Genomic DNA, 24,411 nt, shown 5'->3' on the forward strand with positions numbered 1-24,411 from the left:
ATATAAAATGCATAATTTTTTTAGGGTACCTAATTTCCTTTTACAATATTACCAAATAGTACTTTAATCCAATACTTGACCATAATAGCATATATATAAATTCAAGTTTCCATCCAATACATCAATACGTTAGTACATCAGCCAGCCTTTAAGGTTACTACTATACACTGGCATATGGTGCATTAATAGAAGGCAATTAAGTACTACAAATGGGAGCAACTAATCATGTCTCTTACAAGCTTTAAAGTACAGAAACATCCACAATACAAATGTCCATCCAGTTAAAACAAATATGAAACAAAGGGTGGGTGGAGTTCATCCGCAACTTCAGACATCAATCATTGATGAGCCAGACCTGGTGATTGAGCGGCAAAGATCTAGCTATCTGGAACAGGATTATCAAGTATATATACACTGCCTTCTACATGAACTGCGCAAAAGAAATATCCAACATTCGAAAATCTCCAAAGTGACAATTTTTCTTAAGATAAGTTGCACACGAACATTAATAGCAGAAATTTTTTGTATCCATATTATATATTTAAAACCTTTTTTTTACATTCTAAACCAAAAGATCTAGGAAAAGAAATCATGTACATGTACCATGATGAATTCTAGCTAGCTATCTAATAGTAATGTCCAACATTTGAGATGTAACTAATAAACTCTAATTTATCTTAACTGATATTAGTAGGGTATATATTTTTAATCTAATTAAAAAAAGTATTGAAGATGATCTATATATCAATAGGGTATATATTTTTAATCTATATATAGGCATTCCTACTGATCATGATCTGTATGAAACTAGCTATGAAAATCCATAATTTCCAAAGAGATGTGGTACATTATATTTGCATACCATAATATCGAAAAACATCATCATCAACAATTACTTGTTGGGTACACTTGTTTATTTAATTAGTCAATTAGGACTAATTATATATTAAAATACTCCAAAACAACTAAAAGGTAAATGAAAGAATCCCCTCCATGCCATGCGCATGATCCTGATGATCATCATGATCAGTCAACCTTACCCTTGCTCTTCAAAACTTAGTTATATACTGCTATTCATGTCTTTACTTAAAACTTAGTTAACCCCTAGTAAACTTGTAGCAACATAAAAAATTTCACATACAAGTTAATTAACAAGCTTATATACATTGGGTTGAAAAATACTTAGCCAGGGTTCTTGAATTTGAAGTCTGCTGGTACATCAACTTATAAAATTGCCACTAATGTAAAAGGCTGCCAAATCAGGGAACTCCTATATCAATTAATTATTAGCATAAACAAAGCATATTTTATAACTAAAATATTGGATCATCTTACAAATTTGAATATATTTTTTAGAAATGCACTAACTTATAAACAACAAAACTAATGAGCAATCGATCAAAATGGCTTACCCTTCAAGAGTTGATTTAGCCAACTTCGTATGAGCTCATGCCATGGCAAATTAAGCAAAGACAGCCTAGCAGCAGGAATCTAGTTTGTCCATTTTCGTGGTGTTGAGACATTTTTAGCTGAAACGTTGACCCATATAGCAACTTAAAAGCTCATAAATAAAATAGAGAACCGCCCGTACATCACAACACAAATATCAAACCCAATCACGGATTCCCATATTTCACTAGCAACTTCCTCATCACCCCACCACCTTTCCTTGACAATTCCTGGCCTGGCCTGCTGCATTAGCTTTGCACGCTCCTCAGGTACATTATCTGAACATTGAAGACCCTCCACCAACCGTAAATGGGATTCATCTATATGGACAAACAGAGCTTGCATATAACATATTGTTGTTTCAGTCTTACGTACCCCAGTTTATGTGCTTATAATTATGAGAGAGAGAAATAGAGAGAGAGTGAGTGAGTGAGTGACTCTCCTATAATTACATAGGAGGGCATCGAACTCAGCATGACATATAATTTGATAGATACATATATAACCTCCAAGATTAATATGTAGGACCTAGAAAGATAACGCAATCAAACTCAATCCATGTTGTTAGTTAGAAGTTGTTGCGATGTAAATTAATCAAATTGGGAGATGAAGTGACAAAAACATGACAAATATGATCCCATGCCAAACCATCCAATCGTCCCACTTCCCATCCAATTGTCATGTCATTTTGATCAAAGACAATTATAAGCCTTGAAAATACAAAACGAAGGCATCCAAGCACTGATATTTAATCGCATATTTTAAAGGCAAGGTCATCAACTAGCAGTAACATATACTTGTCATTGAAGTACTCAAAAAACTCAAAAGACTAATCTTGTATATATTAAAGCAAAAAACAGCTATAAACTTGTCATGGTTAATCTATACATAGATGTGACTTTCGTGTTAATGCAAGTTTTTAGGCAATTGATTAAACTCATCGTGGTCTTTTTTCCCTCATAGAGAACAAATTTATTGCATACTATGAAGAAGATAAAAAAATTCATGAAGTGAATGATTTCTGAAACAGAAAATTTCAGTTTACTTATATCATTAGTGACTGAGTACTAAATAATTATATCTTGAATAAGATATCTGTGTTTGTGTCATTTAAACAATGAAGGATATCAAGACTTTGAAACCATGCATGCAACTGCATAAGAAAGTTCTATGTAGAACCTTTTTAGAAAACCAAGAAAATAAACCAGAAGACATCACCTCAAATGACCATCAATTTTTGTGACAGGAACATGCAAAGTTGTTGAGCCAAGAAAAGTAGTCCAAGAAGATGAATGAGCTCCATAGCAAAATATTAAATTTAAACAAGATATCGATCAACATCAATAAGTCTAACCTCAGTGAGCCACTGACATAATTTATATCTTTGAATTGTTAAAAGTTGTAGAAGTGGAAAAAGGTCATTTTGACATATTTATGTTATTTTTTGTATCTCAATAACATAACCAAGTTTTATTAATTATTTGTTCTAAAAATATTTGCACAAAGGCCTTAATTACGTTGACCCACATTTTCATGACCACCTAGCTTTGATTTGGTTCTTTCACTTGAATTCATGATGATGATGATCATCATCATGAGTTAAATGTGCAAACTACAAAAATAATATTGGAACAAAAGAGCAAAAGGGTTTGGATCAAAGGTTCTTAAAAGAACCTTTGGTCAATAGGGCACATATAGCAAATTTATTTCAATGAAATAAAAACATTAATTACCAAAACACATGAGCAATTAACCTTGAGCTGGCTGTGTACTCTACTCCACCTTCAAATCATTGAGCTCAACTAAATATATTGTGCATCATAATGGGAATCATGCACAATTAATCAAGTTCTTACCTTTTCTTCTTCCCAATAACCAATTGAAAAGCTAGGGTTGGCACTCATTTGTAAATGTAATTCATTTAGTGAATCAATTTATTTATATATTTTTATGAGAACAAAGGTTATAAGTAGCAATTAAAACCATTGCCCTTGAGGAGTGATTCATTTAGTGATCAATCCATTAGCTTATTGGACAAAAAATAAAAATAAAAATAAAAATAAACGTAATGAATAGTTGATTACCGTAGTTAACTGTTTGTGGAATGGTAGTAAATTTCAACTTATTTTCTCCGAAATTAAGTAGTGCTCAAAGTCCATTTGACTTTCATTTTAAGTAATAATGATTAAGACATTATTAATCTAAGTCCTAATATTGCACATATATAACAGCTAGCTGCTAGCTCCCCTAAATGATCGGGAGACATCAATATATGCACAAGATATATATATATATATATATAATAAATATTATTTGATGCTGAAAGTCAATTTAGGCTATAGAAAACTGGTTTTTAATTGAATGTTATTTCCTATGCTTGTCAAGTATTGAACAATACTTATCGAAGATAAGTCAAAGGGAGGCCGTGTTGCTATTTTTAATAAGGTAGTGCCTTATTAGCATGCACATCAGAAGAAAGTAGCTAGGCACGATAAGTTTCTTTATATATACTCACTGTACAACAATCTCCAACCCAAAGTTGATGTTTATAATTATGTCACTGAAGTTTCAAACTGCGATACAAAACACTACAATAATTGGTATACCAAAACAATAATCACTATTTTGTCACCTTTTATTTTAAAAATTTAAGTTGAATAATATGGACAAGCCAAAAACTTTAAATCATAAACATGTTAAATATTAGATTTCAAAGTAAAAACAAATTGAAAGTACTTTTTAGCTTTTAATATTGTTAAGATAAGGTTTTGAAAAAAAATAAATAACGATTTTCTTATAAATTATTTGCTAGTCTATATTGAGAAAGAATGTGATAATTAATGATATTTATTTGTTAAAAAAATATTGAGATCAATTGACATATTAAATGTTTTTATTTTTATTTTACATTCAAACTCGAAACTTCTTATAATATACTTATGCACGCTATTGAGTAGTTATTTAATTTTATTATATACAAATTTTTATATATCGTACACCCCTTCTCTACATAAATCGTAACTTTGTCACCGTGTACAACCTTGGCTAGAAGGAAAAAAATGTAACTACACAAATGGCTTCCAACTTAAAAACAAAAAAAATATAATGTTCGTTGAATGTAATGTTCGCTTGCTCATGTTGTAATCGAGTGTTTAATTAGAGTGATCAAGTTAGAAGCAAAAAAGGAAGATGTATTGACATGAAATATGGACAACATAATACATGAACAACAAACATTTTCAGCTTAGTTGATATATCAGGTGCATTTTTTCAAAGCACAAGTATGTAAGATCATTGTGCATCTAAAACGAAAAGCACGACTCCGATATGGTATAAATCTAAAATGAAGAAAACTATATGCCTTAAAAGACAAGTAGAGTGCATAAACCCATATATCAGCAACCAAACCTAACAAGCAAGTCATTCCATCAATGAAAATATGAACTGTTAAAATCAGACTTAAGAAACAAATTAATGTTGCTCATTTTTTCTCTCTAGCTTTTATGAAAATTAGACTATATACAAGCAAGCAAATTGATCAACAATTCATCATCTAGCATCCATTTAGAATGATAATTTTAAACCATTGCATATAATTAATGAGATGCTAATGCTGTTGTATTAGGTATAAAAGCAAAATCATTGGGTATAATTTGTCCTGCCTATAACTCAATACCAAGTTATAGTTGATTGATCAACTATGGCTGTCTTTTTAGAGGAAGAATAATTACAGAAAGATTTAGTTTTCTCTTTAGAACATTAATGGATCATCCAAGCATTTTGGAGTTTGTGGTTCAATCGAAAAAAGCCATGTGTAAATTAATATTCCTCAGAAACACATGATGAAACACACTCTCGCTTACAGGATTGTCCAATGTGTGTGTTTCTCAAAACCTAAGCATAAATATTATAGCAAAACATCCATGTTTCTACTTCACCTTAAGCTAGGGTTTCATTAAGAACCATGAAGACATAAAACAGAGTAATTTATCTTGGGAAATCGACTCCAACCGAGTGGATCAGGAGACAAAGGGATGGAAAATCGACTCCAACCCACTAACTTAGGAAACGGGCCAACGATGATGAAGAACGAAGCCTTAGGCTCTCGAAAAAATGGAAACTTTTTCACTAGTGTGGCCTCGGCAAATGCGAATGAAGACGCCGATTACTGGGTTTTCGGAGGGGTGGAGCAGAGTAATTTGCTTACGCGAGAATCACTAGGCTGGAGCAGTGTCGATGTTAGTGGTTTCATTCAGTGGAAGGGACATTTGGAGGATTTTGAGTGGGTTTCGCTATATGTGCAGCTAGAGAGAAATGGAGAAGAAGAAGTTGGAGACGAAGGTGAAATCAGGATTTGTGGGGAAATTTGATAATCTTGTATTGAAATTGTGGTTTTGGCGCCGTCTACATTAAAATGACAATTGTAGTGAAATTGTGCGTCAGCATAAGTTTTTAACCTTTTACGGCGGTTTAATTCACCTTAACTATCATTAAAATTGCTACAAAAGTCACCGTAGTCTTTGCGGCGAACATTTAGCGCCACAAGTGTGTTAAAAATCACTGCTAAAGGTAAAAATAAAATCGCACTGGTTGGAAGCCGCGTCGACCAAGAAATCGCCGTGAATAACTAGTTATTGCGACGATATTATTTGCAGCAGACCATAAATCACCGCAATAGAGCCATTTTCTTGTAGTGTGAGAATGGTATCTCTCTCTCTCTCTCTCTCTCTCTCTCTGTGCATGTTTTCTTTTTCTGTTCTTTTAATTTTTCTTGTATTTTCTAGAATATGTCCATTTGAATCTATGTTAAGTGAAACCCTATACTAATCTTGTAGGAGTTTCTGAGTACAATAACGCTAGCTTAACGCTTGGGGAAGCTCTTCATGTGGACAGCCAAAGAATTGAATATTATTATGGCCATCTTTCCAATCTTAACTTGTCAATTGGGTAAGTGTGTGCTTGATAATGGTAATTAAATTAATGGTTTTGATGTCGATCTCTGGTACAAAAAGTTGCCAACTTTTGACATTTATCCTTTAATTGATTGAATAGGGACGGTGTGAAGGTCAAGGTATACTTCGCTTGGTCTCTCATGGATAACTATGAGTGGAACTCGAGTTATACAATTCGGCTTGGCCTCTATTTTGTAGATTATAATAATGGATTGCAAAGATACAATAAAACCTCGACTACTTGGTTCCAGAACTTCCTAATCCAGAATTAATAGAGATCATGAAGATGCATGCTCGATCGTATTGAATGGACGGTGAAGATGGTTCCATCTATATATGTAATTGCTTTCTAAATAATGTCCTAATTAACCTTTGTGTGCAGACTCGAATCCTTGTTAAATAATAAAGTGCTCGTGCTGTAGTACTGCCTATGCGATGAAAACAAGTCTAAGCATTGATCAGTACTACAGGCACTATATAATCTGCCGTCCTTTAATATTATATATCGTTTTGTCTAATTTTTCCATGCATATTAATTTACATGATCTTCTGAATTTTTATTACGCATTAATGAATGATTAAGACATCATAGATTTTAATTACGTTGCCAAATCCATCATGCGTATGTTAGTCTTCATATTGATATATTATATTCAGGGATGATTTCCTGGACTTCGCGGGGGTCTGCTTCCAGAGGTTTGGTGATAGGGTAAAGCATTGGATCACGCTAAATGAGTCATGGACGTACAACAATGGTGGATACGGAGTAGGGATGTTAGCACCTTTCCGATGTTCCAGCTTTATTGACCCGACTTGCACCGGTGGGGATTTCGGCGTTGAGCCTAATTATAAGGTTGCCCATAACCTTCTTCTTGCTCATGTTGCTGCTGTTTTTTTTTTTTATAAAAGAGTCAGAAGCCACCTGTCCAATAGTGACCCCGTCCCAATTTTATTAATAACCCTTACTTATAGTGGAGGAAAATCGTGGTAACAAAACTGACACTCGGGATTTACAAAAACCACACATAAAACCATCCCGTGTATCTAACTAACCAAAACCAAAACCAACCTTACAAGACCACCTAAAAACATCAGACCCATACTAACAATACCAAAAACCTGCCTATAAAAGCAAAACCAGAACAAAAGAGACACAAAACCGAACCGCGCCTCCACGTATCAGGTACTTGCGCGAAGGAAAACCAGCAGAAGAAAACTGTACAAGACTCATGCTGCTGCTGTTAACCTGTACAAGACCAACCAATCATATCAGGTACTACGGACATACGGACATATATATATATATATATATACATATACATTTATATATACATGCACTTATTTAAATTAATTCCACAAAATTAGAAAACAATTAATTAATAGGAAAGCATGCATTAATATATATATATATATATATATATATTTATAGCACGTTTGCCACACCTGACTAATTGAAGAAAAAAATAAATTATATTAAAAATTTAAATTAATTAGTTAGTTTTCTCTTAAAAATGTTCAATAAAACTTCATCATATAAATTTTAAAAATAATTGTGTCTGCCTAATATATATATACGTATGAGTTTATGTGACTATGTCATACTACACGCACACCAATTCATCTAAAAAAATCAGGATCATTTTTTGTCAATACATTAAAAGAGTTCAAAACCTTTAAAAGATGAGAAAATATATTTGTAACTGTGAATTATGCAACCGTCGCATAATCGTCTTAAAAAAAATGAATAAAACATAGGATCCACATAAAAAATTAATTTTTTAATAATAGACCCTACTCTTTTTCAAAACGATTATGTGACGTTTACACACTTTACAATTATATGTAAAATTATTCTTGTAAGATACTTCATGGCAAATGATAGGCAGAATAAAAGGTGTCCATAGAAAATACTATTTATTATTGTTCATAAATACTATTCATTAATGTTCATAAATACTATTCGGTACTGTTTATAATACTATTCATACCAGGATACGCACTTTTAAGATATAGGTACTGTTCATAAATACTATTCATTACTGTTTATAAACACTATTCATACCAGGATATACACTTTTACGTACTTTTAAGATAAGAAGATAAGATAGGAAAATTCTAAACGCAGGCACGATTGAGGCCTCCTCGCGGACGACATCCTACGTGGAAACAAAACGCACCGTTTTGAAGTAAATAAAACGGTGTGCTTTGTTTCCACTCATATGGTTGCCTTCTGGAACCAAAACGAAGCGTTTTTCATTTCTTCTTCTTCGATCTGTCTCCCTCCCAAGAACTCTCTGCTCTCCCCAGGGTGATTTCGAATTCTTCTTCGTTTCTCCCCGTACTCACTCGATCTTCTTCATCGTTGCTCCTCTTCGTTTCTCGATTTTTCTTCTCCTTTCTTATTCTTCGTTTCTCCTTTCAGGAATCTCTCCCCTGCCCGATCTCTCTCCCAAACCTAAACCTAACCCTAACGCACCTGTGCGACGCCGAGGAAGATTCGCGCTCCAGCTATCCACCAAGCGGCGCCATCCTAGGTTATATACGTGTATATAACCAAATATACATGTATTAATTTCTAAGAATCTCTCAATTTTTTTTTGTTCATTTATTAAAGTAAAATAGAAGATATTTTTTTTTATCATTTGGCATTATGTCGAAAATAATATCCAATATCTTAACTTAGATGAATATGGTACATTTTATTTGAAATTGGAAAGTTGGTGGATGGAATTGGAAAATTTCATTGAGTCTATTTTTATCCACAGTATCTACATCATCAGCAACTGATGACGGCATTCTTTTGAATGATTTAGAAGCTATTTTCTAACTTTCTTTTGTAGTTATTTTCTAACTTTCCAAAAAGAAGCTATTTTTATTTTTATTGGTTAAAGCTGGTTATATTTAGAAGTCAATGACCCTTGAATGATTCAGATTTTTCATTTAGCAATGGCTAGCGCTTTAGCTGACATTTATGTGATATAACTAGCTTATTTTGGTGGCGAGGGGATTTTACTATATTAGATGGGACATGTTCAATGAATTTTTAATGTTAATTATTTTAGAGAGGGGATCAAGGCCAATAATTTGGATGTTAGCTATAGGGAGCTACTCACTAGTACTACATGTATTTGTGACATCTTAATTGGGAAGATTTGAAAACATGAAAATGCACAAGTTGTTAGTTGTCCAACTTGTGAAGAAAAAGTTTGCTTTCAAGCTTAGCATTCCAATTTCTAGCCTCTAATCAGCCCCTGTTCTTTCCCTTTCCTATGTAAATTCAATTTAGTTACATCTATCATTTTGTGACATGCTAGAGTACTGAAAAATCGAGACATACATAATAAACTTCTTGTCAAAATCAGTTTTCATCTAGCCATTTGTATATAACTGTCTGAAGTATAAATACTAGGTAAATTTAGTTTTGGTTTTACCTGTGTTCCCTTAGATTTTCCCTATTTTTCTTCATCTGAATAGCCTTCATTCATGGTTCTACTTTACTTTTAATGTATGAAATGTGGTGGACAAGCATTAGACCACAATTCTCATGCTTTGACACCATGAAACCTCACCAAGAAGCTTAGCCTCTCTTGAAATGAACTTATTATTGAGACTTCCAAGTGACTCATGGGCCTTATCTTGATTCTAAACCAAGATTACATAGCTATTGTGTGAAGTGTAAAATGTGGTTGACTTTACAATTGTGTGATTGGGTTGAATGGTGAAGCCGTTGGGTTGTTATTGTAAATATATGGAGAAGGAGCATTATACTTGAAGTTGGATTGAATTGAGTACGTGATTGATGTAGATTAATAAAATCATTATACTAACTATCTTCATATTTTTCTCTTGTTCTTAAATCAATCCAAGTGTTGCAAATAATGCAGAGTTTTCTCTTGTTCTCTTGTTCTTAAACTGCGCACTGAACTAATGAAGATAGTTAGTAAGTCTTTCATGCTATTTATGGTATGCTTAACAACTGTATTGGCTAGTTTTTATTGGCATCTTTAGTTCATATTGGCTAATTAAATTAGGAGAACAGGCTGGAATGTGTAAGCCATTAGCTAGTGAAAATAACATGCTATTCATGGTATGCTTAAAAACTGTATTGGCTAGTTTTTATTGGCATCTTTAGTTTATATTGGCTAATTAAATTAGGAGAACAAGCTGGGATGTGTAAGCCATTAGCTAGTGAAAAAAAAAATCATAACACAAACTCTTAACACATTTTGCAAAGGAAGGGTTTGCATGCTACAATATACAAAAACTCACTGACTATATTGTTGGAGGTGTTGTTCTGTTTCATTGACAGATTTAGAATGTCGTCATCAGTTGCTTCAACATCGTTGCTTAATCATACATCGAGTAACGTCTCAATGTGCAGCTGTGGGAATCAAGCTGTACTTAGAATATCAAATACTCGAAGAAATCCGGGGCGAGCATTCTTTGAGTTTCCATCTACAACAAAGAGGTAGACGCAATTAATAGTACTTGCAAGTTTATGTTTTCATATTAATGTTTTATTCAAAAATTTTGACGTCAAACATATTTGATTATTTATTTATAATCAGGGGTTACCACAGTGCAAGTTTTTCAAGTGGTCAGATAGTAGTGAATACAAAGAGCAAGCCCTTGTAAAGAGAGAAGCATAATTATTAAGGAAAGATGAAGAACTTAAAAAGGGAGAAGCAGAAATAAGAAAAGATGAAGAACTTAAAAAGAGAGAAGCAGAAGTATTAAGGAAAGATGAATAACTTAAAAAGAGAGAAGCATAGTTTGGGAAGAGGGAGTTGGCACTCCATAACGATCAAGCCTAGTTTCACAGTCAAGAAGCCGACATGCTGCATGCATGCAAACTATTTCTTGTACTTTAGCTAATAGTCATAGTTATTTACTTGTATTTGATACTCTCACTGCGTTGACGAGTTTGTATTTGTATTTTATAGAAACTTAGCGTTTGTAAGTCGAGACTTTAAAATTATGTATTTGAGACTTTATTCTGATTTATATAAAATCTTCAATCCTAAGACTTTATTTTGTCTGAACGTGTCACTACTTATTAAAAAAGTATATATATGCGTGAAAATAACTTACCAGCCTGATCATTTTGTCAAAATATTTGACAGGACTAAACTACAAGTTTATTGATTTATTTTTTTCCACGTGGACATAAGAGGCAATATCAAACACAGTATAATCTCAACTCATAAACTAATGCCATTCACATTCAATCAAAATCACATAAATTGAGTACTTGGATACAAACTCAAATTTACATATATAGCGTACTTGGATACAAAATGTGCAAAGCATGGGCTTAAATACTAAGCCACATATACAAAACGTACACTTTCACCACTAATACATAACATACTCCAACATACCAACACCAACACGCAAATTCCTACAGATCACCCCTAACACACACATGCCAACAAACCACATCCAACCCATATTCCATCAACACACAACATAAGTAAAAATAATGGATCTCTAAAATCTTGCTACAAGAAACTGCTTGGCTATGTTCCATCTGCCGTCTCTGGCTGCGTTCCATCCATTCCTAGTTGCATATGTGAACATAATAGCAGACAAAGTAAGACCCACGTAATAAAAACTACGAACTATACAATAAAATGAATTCAATTGGTAATTGTATACTTTCTTGTGTCTCCATCACTGGATATTGTCCACTTTCTTCATTGACCATTATGAGAGTTTGTACATTTTTTTGCATCCTCATTCCCGATAGGCCGAGGTGGTTCTCACTGCTTTCCAATAGTTCGGTATCCAATCTACGCCTCTGACAACATAAAAAATAATTAGAGTTCACAAGTAGAAGTAATAGTATATTATCAAATCTATGCCTATGAATATTAGGTAATAATGACAATAAATATGCTCTCACTAGTCTGCTTTTTCCCTTATCTTTTTTCTTATTTGCAGTCTTAGTTTTAATTTTCATCACTTGTTCCTCCATCGTCGACATCCTCCTCTTACACGGGGGTCTTCCTTTGCCTCTGACAACATGGGGTGATGGGAACCAAGGTGGGCCTAGTCTTAAAGATATGTTGCAAGTACCAGATGGGTCAAATACAAGTTCAAGGGCTTAAACGATGAAGATTATGCTTTGATTCATTTCATAAGCTATGGAAAGGGCAACAACATGACTTATAGGCTTTGGACACTTGAAGACTTTCAACTTATTTAATTAATTTCAAGGGCCTATTTTATTTGCTTAGAATAATTGAGTTTATGCCTATGCAAGGGCATATTGGAAAATTTATTATTTTATTGAACTAGGGTTAGGGTTACTGTAGCGAGTTACTGTAGCTCCGTACTGTAGCCGCGGCACTGTTCATCCAGGGGCACTTTTGGAAGATGGGGGGTTTATTTTGGCTAGGGTTTCATTATGTTTTGCTTTAAATACTCTATGTGGCCACATTTTAATCAGATTATGAAGTTTATGAAATTTGATGAATTTATTCATTGTGAGTTGAGTTTTACTCCTCTTGTTCTTAATTGAACTTTTGAACTTATCAAAGGTAAATCACAACCTTTGTGGCGTTCCTCCTTTGTAATTTGGATTCTTGAGACGGGTTCTTCAATGGGTCTAGATTTTAATATAATCTAGGTTCTTGAAACGAGTTCTCATCGGGTCTAGATTCTCCATCCATTGACTTGATTTTGGCTTTCTTGGGAAGTTTTCAAATTGACTGTGGGTTCAAGGGATTTCATTCCCGCGGGTTCATATCATTTGGTATTAGAGCAAGGTTTCCAATCAGGTCTGATTCTATCTTTTAATTTTAGTATCCTTAAATTTAATTCTAGGGCTCCATTGTTCTAGGGTTGCCAAAAAAAAAAAAATTTTGAAATAAAAAGTAGGCTGCCGAAATTCTTAAGGTTTTGGGTTTGGCTGAAATTTGCATCACCTAGGGTTTCAAAATTCTAGGGTTTCCTGCATCTCTAAGTTTGTCAATTGCTTGGAGAGTCGTTCCATTGATTCTTTTCTATTTCATTGTCCATGTTTGTGTGTTTGAATTCAATTGGTTGGTTTTCACAATTGAATATTGCTGTTTGTGGATGAATTAGAGAAAAGAAAAGAAAGGAAAAGAAAAGAAAAGAAAAGAAAGGAAAGGAAAAGAAAAGAAAAAAAGAAAATTCCAAAAAAAAAAAAAAGAAGAAGTTGAAGAGAAGAGAAGGTAGCATATTCAAAGTTGCTACATAGTTACAACAATGAGAAAGAAAGAAATTTGTTGATTGAACCTTATCATCAAAGGGGCTGCTGCATACATCACTCAAGTTGGTATCTTGTCTTATTGCTACTCTTTCATTCGTATAACTTCATTGATTCTCGTGTCATTTTTATTCCTTCATGTTTCTCTTGTTCTTGTTTCCTGAATCTAATTACTAGTTGGGATAAAACAAGGTTGCCTTGTCTTGATTGAGTTCATTTAGTTCTGAAAGAACTTGAGTGGGAAAACTCTTGAGGTAAAAGGCAAGAGAGTGTGAGATTATTATCGAGTAAAAAGCCAATTCAGAGTTACACACGAGTGGAGTGTCATTATTTGAGTGTAAACACGTAAGGGAGTGTGTGAGGTTTTTCACTAACATTCTTTTTGTGCAGCACATTATGATGTCTCATAGGAGTGACTCATCACCAAAGGAGATGGTAGATAACACATCCTTTGTGTTGCATGTCATGCAACAACAGTTTGAGAAGTTGAACTTAGTGTTGGGTGAAGTGAGGGATAGGATGGATCATCAAGATGTGGTAATTAGAAATCTTCATGGCAGGAGAGATAGGAGGCGTCCCGAGTTTAGTGTTGAAAATGGGTATGAGAATGAAGAGTATGGTGATTCTCTTGTTACTAGGCATGCACTCAATACAAAAATTAAGATGGATGATATAGAGCAGAAGAGTGAGAATATTTTTCATACTAGATGCCACATCAACAACAAGGTATGTAGTATGATCATTGATTTGAGGAGTTGTATTAATTTAGCTAGCACTACTTTAGTTGAGAAATTGAATTTACGTACCTTGAAACACCCTAGACCATACATGTTGCACTGGTTGAGTGATTGTGGGGAGGTTAGGGTAAATAAGCAAGTGCTAGTTTCTTTTTCAATTGGAAAATACCAGGATATGGTGCTTTGTGATGTAGTGCCTATGCATGCTAGTCATATTTTGTTAGGAAAGCCATGGCAGTATGATAGGAAGGTGATCCATGATGGGTTAAGGAACATGTACAGTTTTGAAAAAGATGGAAAAACAATCAAACTTGCTCCTTTAACTCCAAAACAGGTCCATGGGGATCAATTGAAGCTGAAATGTAAGGTTGCTCAAAACAGAAAGAGTGAAAATGAGAGTGATAAAAAAAGAAAGAGTAAAAGTGAGAGTGATCAAAAAAAGAAAAAGTGAAAAGGAGATTGAGCAAACAAGGAAGAGTGAAAGTGAGAATGAGCTGAAAAGCAAGAGTGAAGGTGAGAGTGAAAGTGAAAGTGAGATTGAGCTGAAAAGCAAGAGTGAATGTGAGATTGAGAAGAAAAGAAATAGTGAGACCGAAATGGAGAAAGAGAGAAAAATGAGAGAGAAAAAAGAAGAGGGTGAGACTAAGACCTCAAGCAAAAGAGAGAATGAGTTGAAAAATAATTATGAGGTCGAGAGTACAAAAAAAGATGAAGAAAAAGAGAGTGACAGAAAAAAAGAGAGTGAAAAGAAAAAAGAGTGTGAAAGGAAAAAAGAGAGTGAAAAAGAAAAAGAGAGTGGAAAGAAAAGAGAGTGTGAAGAAAGTGAGAGAAAAACAAAGAGAAAAGTGAGTTTTTATGCTAAGGCAAGTCTTAATCCTAACGAACTTGACGTATGTTTGCCTAGTATTGTTGTCTCTTTGTTGCAGGGATATGAGGTCGTGTTTCCAAGTGGTGTATTTAGTGGATTGCCACCCATTAGGGAGATAGAGCACTACATTGATTTTGTGCCAGGTGCAACAATTCCTAACCGACCTTTCTTGGAAGAACATGAGTCATTGACACACTTAAAGGGAGAAGGTAAGTTGTTGACCATAATGCGTGCTAAGCGGGAGGATTCTATTGAGACTTTTGCTCATGTATTCAAATACACACAAGGTATGGAAACTTTTGTGGTTGATGCTTTAGCAAGAAGGTATGTACTTATCTTCATTTTAGATGCAAAATTGTTGAAACTTGAATATGATAAGGAATTGCATGCTAATGATGATGACTTTGCTATTGTATATGGAACATGTGAGAAAGCATCGTTTGGTAAGTTCTATAAACTAGATTGGTACTTGTTTATAAAGAATAGATTTTATGTACCTACTAGTTTTATATGTAAGTTGCTTGTGTGCGATGGACATGGTGGTTTGTTGGGTAACCATGGTGTAAGGAAGACTTTTGTTGTGTTGCATGAACGTTTGTGGGAATATCATTTGCCTTTCAATGACGTGTTGCATGAACATTTGTGGAAGTATCAATTGCCATTCATTGATGTGTTGCATGAACGTTTGTGGGACTATCATTTACCCTTCATTGAGTTTGCATATATTTGGAGTAGTCATTCTGGTGTCAAGAAAATATTAGACATTTTGTATGAACATTTATGTTGGTCTAAGATGAAGAGAGATGTCAATTGTATTTGTGGCAGGTGCATTACATGCAGAAAGGCCAAATTTATACTTTTGCCACATGGGTTGCATACGCCCTTACCTATTCCTAGTGAGTCATGTGTAGACATATCTATGGACTTTGTTTTGGGGCTGCCTAGGAAAGAAAGGAGTAGAAATTCTATTTTTGTGGTTATGGATGGATTTATAGAGTTTGCATATAACAGGACCATGCATACTACCACTTTATATTCTCCTTTTGAAATTGTTTATAGACTTAATCTATGTAATCCTTTAGATTTAATATCTTTATCTGTTGACAACAGGAGTAGCTTAGATGGATGTTCTCAAATTCTTGAACAAATTAATGACAATGCATATGAAATCAATGATAATGTTACTAACATTTTTCCCTTTGATCCAGGTGGAGATTCGAGGTCGAATCCTTTTGAGGAGAGGGAGAATGATGGGAACCAAGGTGGGCCTAGTCTTAAAGATATGTTGCAAGTACCAGATGGGTCAAATACAAGTTCAAGGGCTTAAACGATGAAGATTATGCTTTGATTCATTTCATAAGCTATGGAAAGGGCAACAACATGACTTATAGGCTTTGGACACTTGAAGACTTTCAACTTATTTAATTAATTTCAAGGACCTATTTTATTTTCTTAGAATAATTGGGTTTATGCCTATGTAAGGGTATATTGGGAAAGTTATTATTTTATTGAACTAGGGTTAGGGTTACTGTAGCGAGTTACTGTAGCTCCGTACTGTAGCCGCGGCACTGTTCATCCAGGGGCACTTTTGGAAGATGTGGGGTTTATTTTGGCTAGGATTTCATTATGTTTTGCTTTAAATACTCTATGTGGCCACATTTTAATCAGATTATGAAGTTTATGAAATTTGATGAATTTATTCATTGTGAGTTGAGTTTTACTCCTCTTGTTCTTAATTGAACTTTTGAACTTATCAAAGGTAAATCACAACCTTTGTGACGTTCCTCCTTTGTAATTTGGGTTCTTGAGACGGGTTCTTCAATGGGTCTAGATTTTAATATAATCTAGGTTCTTCAAACGAGTTCTCATCGGGTCTAGATTCTCCATCCATAGACTTGATTTTGGCTTTCTTGGGAAGTTTTCAAATTGACTATGGGTTCAAGGGATTTCATTCCCGCGGGTTCATATCATGGGGACTTAGCACCTTTTTGGAACTTCCTTCTGTGACTGCATTCACAGTACTTCCTCCAACATTGGAATCTGTGTTGGAGGGCTTCGATGTGCGCCATACCTCATTCATCACATACAAGTTTGAAATCATTTCCTCAGTATGCCCATCGCACGAAACTGCATTTGTTATTACCTCATTAAAAGTTCTCAAAATACGTTTCTACCTAACAGTTTCAGGTCTCTGATCAACAGCTTCATAACTGGTCGAAGTAATAGTATAAGTCCGTTTTATGTCTTTCCTCCACCGGTCTAATATGTACTTTTCTGGCAACTCACGAACTTTCTTAGCTGAAAAAGTTGCAAGAATATGTCTACATATTATCTCTCGCATCTCAAACAACCCAAAAACACACTTCGCATCACACTCGGCCACATTAAAGTAAAGAGTATACGTAACCTCCTTGATAAAATATTCAGCCTTTACTTGATCATCGACCGAGTAAGTTATGATTACTCCATCCATTTTCTCGAAACTACAATGAAAATATATCATTCCCATTATCTCTTGTTGAACCTCCTTAAATTTTGCATTTGTGTATACATATTGAAACTTCTTCTCAAGAGCCAAGTGTGATATGCAAGGAATGGTGAAGTTAAATGAATTGAAGTCAGTTTGGTTTTCGTTCTCAACTTTTTTCTTGAGAGCATTGTCGAACTGATCAACAAATTCTTTTAGGTTTGTTCTGGCATGCACATAGCCATCGAAAAAAGCATTCATGCTCTCACTGTGTTGAGTTATACTCATTCCAGCCCAAAACGAGTTCTTTAAATATACCGGCACCCAAAACTCTCTTTCCGCATATAAGCTTTGCAACCATGCATTTTTATACAAGTTGAAAGTATCATTGAGGCTTTTCCAAGAATTCTCAAACTCCTCAATTGTAAGGGAGTCATATACACAAGATAACAACTTAATTTTCAGGCCACATTTGTATTGACCATGGGAACCAAGTTTCTCAGGGACATTTCACAATATGTGCCACAAGTAATATCTATGCCGCATGTTGGGAAAGACAATAGCGATGACATTTTTCATTGCGTGATCTTGATCTGTAATAATAGTATTCGGCGCTTTTTCATCCATGCAATTAAGCCAAGCTTTAAATAACCAAACAAATGATTCTATATCCTCATTTGAAATAAGGCCTGCACCCAAGAGGATTGACTGTCCATGATGATTTACACCCACAAAAGGTGCAAATGGCATTCCATACCTATTTGTCAGGTATGTGGTATCGAATGTTATCACATCTCCAAAGTAGTTGTAGGCCCCTCTACTACGGGCGTCTGCCCAAAACACATTTTTCAGTCTATCATTATCGTCCAATTCCATGAGGCTGAAAAAGCCATCATTCTTGTATTGCATCATTCTAAAATACTCAAATAACGCTTGAGCACCACCTTTACCAAGGCGCAGGTGTCGTGCTTTGTCAATGTAGTTACGACAATCTTTTTCTCCAAATGGTACGTTCTCAAACCCACCCGCCTCAGTAACAAGAGCATGGAAACTCTTATTAATTCGTATGCCAGCCTCATCATTTGTATCCAACACTCTCCTAACATACTCATTAACTTCTCTGTTGCATCTGAAAAACCTGAATTTTTTGGACTGAGCACATGATTGTGTGTGTTAAATACGGATGTGACACACAGCTTCTCATCCTTTAACATGACATTCATTCTTGCCTTGCAGTCTGTCTTGCTTGTTGGCCGAGGCTTGGAGACATTTGATGCCCTATTTCGTGCCTTGCCACCCTAAGCACATCCCACAGTGACAGATTTCACAGTCTCATCTTTCTCTCTTTTACTCCTTTGTGTCATTACCGAAAAACCACATTGCTTTCCGTAATGTTTATAGTAATTCATTAACTCATTCTCCGACTCAAAGCTTATCCCTGGCTTTGGCTCCTCAGTGATATTACCCCCATCAGTGCCAGCCTCCTTGGTATCAACCGTATTACCCAAAGAGGCAGTAGATTGTGCCTCAACTTCTATCGAGTCTAATGTGGCCTCACTAATTTCTTCAACAGAATTACTTTGCTGCACTTTATTTTCCTGTAAAATAGGAGAAAAAAATATTATATGTAAAAATATGTTATGGATAATGTAAAAGACAGTGCATGTGGAGAATCCAAGACATCACCTCACTGCCACATGTATATGGGTTGGTAGAAGTTGAAGGAATAAATGTTAGTAAAGCCGAACAAGAACTAGCAGTGACACTAGCGCTGGTTTGTACACTAGAACTGGCAGCTACACTAGAGCTGTCACTACTTGCAGAACTAGATATGAGAGCGGAAGTAGAGATCCATGGGTGTTGCTATGATTTTCCAAAAAAACAAAATGTAAACATAAATAGTTAGAGCAATATTCAAGTCTAACATTAACTACAATAAATACTCTAAAAAATGATCACCTGGTTGCTCCATGGATATGGGTAGGCAGTTGGAGAAGGTCCCATCATTGGTATGGCGGAACTATACAAGGCAGCAGTACTTGACGCGGGAGCAGAACTACTCAAGGCAGCAGTACTTGACGTGGCAGCTGAGGTAGTGTTCCATGGGTGTTGCTGCAGTTTTTCATAAAAAATTTAAAGATAAATAATTAGACGAAATATTCAAGTTCAGAAAATTAAAGCACACTAACAACAATAAATATTCCCAGAAATTATCACCTGGTTGCTCCATGGATATGGGTAGGCAGTTGGAGAAGGTCCCATCATTGGTATAGCGGCACTTGACGTCGCAGCGACAGTAGAGCTCCATGGGTCTTGCTGCAGTTCTCTCAAAAATAATTAAAAATAAATAATTAGACCAAATATTCAAGTTCATAACATAAAGCCCATGAACTACTTTATCATCCAACGATCACCTGGTTGCTCCATGGATATGAGCTGGCACTTGGAGAAGGCACAAAAGGTGGTAACCACGTATGAGGCACTGGACCGTAGTAACTTGTCATGTAATTTGGATATAGTGGTCTTGATATGTCCTAACATATAGCAACATAATGTTAATCAACCCAAGTGGACAATGACTATACATAAAATAAACACACGCCAACTGTTGAAATAGGTTTACAATACCTGCGTTAATGGATTGGTGATAGGAGCTATTATGCTGGATGCATCTTCTTTCTCTTTCTCAATTTACCTCAAAATGAAACCAAGTGGTCTTACTTTTTACGTAAATACTGCAGCAACACTGATTGCAACTTTTTACAATAAATCTTTATACAAATCTGCAGCAACATGTATACACAATCAAGTTGGGCACTCAACATTTTTTCACTCGGCATTTTTTGAGGAAAAAATATTACAATCAAGTTGGACATTTTTTAAAAACCAGCCAAGCTTACATGCATAGATACTACGGATTTTTTGTATGACAAATGATACCATGGATTTCCACATATTAATGTTTGGTGTTTGTTTGTATCATTTGCTCAGACATAAGATTTCTCCATATTGATTTTATTTCTCGTATACAACTGAATTTACTATTGTTAAGAATACCCTTTAATTCAAAAACCATACCTACATCTAGAGCCCAAAACATAGACAACTTTATGTAAAAGAAAGGCAACAATTTTATACCATAATTGACACTGAACAAAAAAAATATTTATGATATTTACCCACACATAGCACACTAACTTTATCATCTGTTTTGATGCTGGACCACCAGTCACACATTTCACACTTTCAAAAGGACAATATCACACAAAAAAAAAATGTGGGCATGGCCTTTATCTCCAATTTACTTGCAACCTCCTAACCAATTGCAATGCAAAAATATATTACATCAAATCACCTTCAACAAAGAAAATCACCAAACATCAATATGAAGAAATCTTATGTCTGAGCAAATGATACCAACCAAGCACAAAGCAAAGTGGCCAAAATATATGCTTTATGTAAAACTCAAGCTGGGGGTGCTCCCCTCAAGAGAACTTTTACACTACGTTTCCCTTGTAATCTAGGTGTAAATTTGGCTGTTTTCATCTTAATTGTCCAAGCTTTACTGATAAAAATTTTTTTCCAGTTTTTGAAAAACAACGCCTAAATACAGGACAGAGTTTCCACTTGTCAGTTCATAAATTTTGATTATTTTCCTATGTCACGTCCAATTAGATGCTGGAAAGTCCCATATATACACAAACAAAATATACCACAAGAATACACTCAGGTGTTATATCACTCATCAAACACCCAGTGCCCACACCTCATGACTTCAAAAAAAGAAAACTCATAGAAGAGTCGAAATGTGAACAATAACCGACAGTTTTACAGCTAAGCGAGACGAAAAAAGAATCAAAAGAAGGGGTTCTTCCCTAAAACACTTACTTTGACGGTGAAATCGTAAATCGGCTTCTCTACTTCTAATTTCAGTTTCTCCCACTTGTTCTCTTCGTAAATCGGTTTCTCTACTTCTAATTTCAGTTCTTCCGCTTGTTCTCTCCTTCTCAACTTTTGTGTTTTTTTTTTTTTTAATATATGATTGCTGACGTGGTAAAATGCCACGTCAGTGGCGTCGCGCGCAGGCACTGCCTTGTGCCTGCGTGAAGCAGTACTCTTTAAGATATAGATACTGCTCATAAATACTATTCATATCAAGATAGACACTTTTAAGATATAGGATATAGGATATAGGAGATAAATATATATATTTATATAATATGTTCAGGAACAAAACGGTTCTATCGGGATAACCATGCACGTGTGCTACTGGATGGAGCCATACTCTAACTCAACGGAAGACCAAGCCGCCGCTTTACGTGCCCTTGATTTTATGTGCGGATGGAAAGTACGTACTTCAGCTAACTAGCATGCATGTATGTACATATGCTAGCTAGCTAGCTTGAGGGTTTTCAAGTTTCTAGCTATTTCGATTTTCTTTTTCTAGGATTTAACGCATTTTTTTCCTATCTCTTATTATTTCTCTTATATGGACATTTATAACGAATTATGTGTAAAAAAATAATTATTTATGATGAAAATATATTTATTTTGTCAAAAAATAATCACTTTTACAAAAAATAACTGATAATAAATTAATAAGCAGTTTTCTTATAACGATAAATTAAATCAGCACTCATTCAATTAATGCTACATATATATTATATGGTTTATTAAATATATATTATTAATGCAGGTTCTTGGACCCTATGAAAATTGGTGACTATCCAAAAAGGCATGAGAACTCTGGTTGGAACGCGATTACCCAATTTCACCCAAAATCAATCGGATATGCTCAAGGGCTCATATGATTTTATCGGATTGAATTACTATACCTCTAATTATGCTGCCAAGGCACCTTCATATGGATCATTGGCCAACAAATCCTACGCGACAGATGGTCTTGTTAATCAAACCAGTGCGTACAAATTCCATGCATGTTTTTAGTTATATCATGTTTTATTTTCTTAGTTATAATCTACTAAACCATCATGTTTTTTCTCACTGTACGTGCATTGCAGCTTCTCGCAATGGGATCCCAATTGGTCCAGCGGTACGTATTATAAATTAATGTTACAAATTAATTAATTAATAATAATAATAATAATAATAATAATAATAATAGTAATAATAGTATTGATCATATCGATCTAATTAAGAAGGTCATTGAACAAACGGCCTCCCTCCTTTTTTTTCCTTTTCTAATCGCAGACTGCTTCACCTTGGCTCTTCATTTATCCTAGAGGACTTGGTGATCTTTTGAACTACACAAAGTATAATTACAATGGTGATCTTTTGAACTACACAAAGTATAATTACAATGATCCAGTCATTTACATCACTGAGAATTGTATCTCTTTCTCTCTCTCTGCATGTTTTCTTTTTCTTCTAATTTTTCTAGTATTTTCTGGAATACGTCCATTAATTTGAATCTACATTAAGTACTGAAACCCTATACTAATCTTGTAGGAGTTTCTGAGTACAATAATGCTAGCTTAACGCTTGGGAAGCTCTATTGGACAGCCAAAGAATCGAATATTATTATGGCCATCTTTCCTATCTTAACTTGTCAATTGGGTAAGTGGCATGCATGTGTGCTTGATAATGTTAATTAAATTAATAGTAGTTCTGATGTCAATCTCTGGTACAAAAAGTTGCCAACTTTTGACATTTATCCTTTAATTGATCGAACAGGGACGGTGTGAAGGTCAAAGGGTACTTCGCTTGGTCTTTCAAGGATAACTATGAGTGGAACTCGGGTTATACAGTTCGGTTTGGCCTCTATTATGTAGATTATAAAGATGGACTAAAAAGATATAATAAAACATCGGCTACTTGGTTCCAGAACGTCCTCCATATTAATCACTGATCATATCAAGTACCTCCTCCACTGTACATTTCTGTCAACTATAGCTCAGTGCCCTCCTTGTCTCCGCCTTCAAGTATATGGTTCCCTGATACTGCAGCAACAAACCATTTTACATAAGATTTTGCCAACTTGAATCTAGACGCAACATCGTACCATGGCTCTGACTAACTTAGCATTGGTGACGGCAGAACCCTTCCTATCCAAAATATTGGCTCTGCTCACTTACAGTCACCATCTAGCAATTTCTTGCTTCACAAACTTCTTCATGTTCCATTGATTACTCAAAATTTAATTTATGTACGTCAATTTTGCCTTGACAATTCAATGTTTTTTGAGTTTCACTCTAATTCTTTTTTTTGTGAAGGATTTGGGCGCTCGGGCACCTCTTCTTCAGGGCCATGTTAGGAATGGTTTGTATGAGCTACCTATTGGTATTTTCACTCCAACCTCATATGCTTCAACTCCACAAGCCATGCTTGGTGAACGAACCTCTTCTCATCAGTGGTACTCCCATCTTGGACATCCCAGTCCCCGCACCACTTCATTTACTATTAGAAATTTTCAGCTTCCTGTTACTAATAGTCCTCGCAAATCACAATGTTTAACTTGTCCTTTAGCTAAGTCTCACACTCTCCCACATCCCCCCACCCCCTCTTGCTCCCTCAAACCCTTTCAACTTGTTTTTCTTGATGTTTGGGGATCGACTCCTGTGCCCTCCTCTAATAGTTCTCAGTTCTACTTATCTGTAGTTGATGATTATTCTAAATATCCATGTCTCTTTCCACTACAATCAAAGTCTGATGTGTTCCAAATTTTTTTAGCCTTTCTAAATTAC

General features: G+C 34.9%; 1 pseudogene; it reads left to right on the plus strand.

Moving 5' to 3' along the window:
- The first annotated feature begins 5,528 nt into the window (after positions 1 to 5,528).
- LOC108979528 lies at positions 5,529 to 23,576 on the plus strand (annotated as a pseudogene).
- Positions 23,577 to 24,411: the final 835 nt, after the last annotated feature.

Source organism: Juglans regia, unplaced genomic scaffold, assembly GCF_001411555.2.
Source record: "Juglans regia cultivar Chandler unplaced genomic scaffold, Walnut 2.0 Scaffold_657, whole genome shotgun sequence".
Taxonomy (NCBI): domain Eukaryota; kingdom Viridiplantae; phylum Streptophyta; class Magnoliopsida; order Fagales; family Juglandaceae; genus Juglans; species Juglans regia.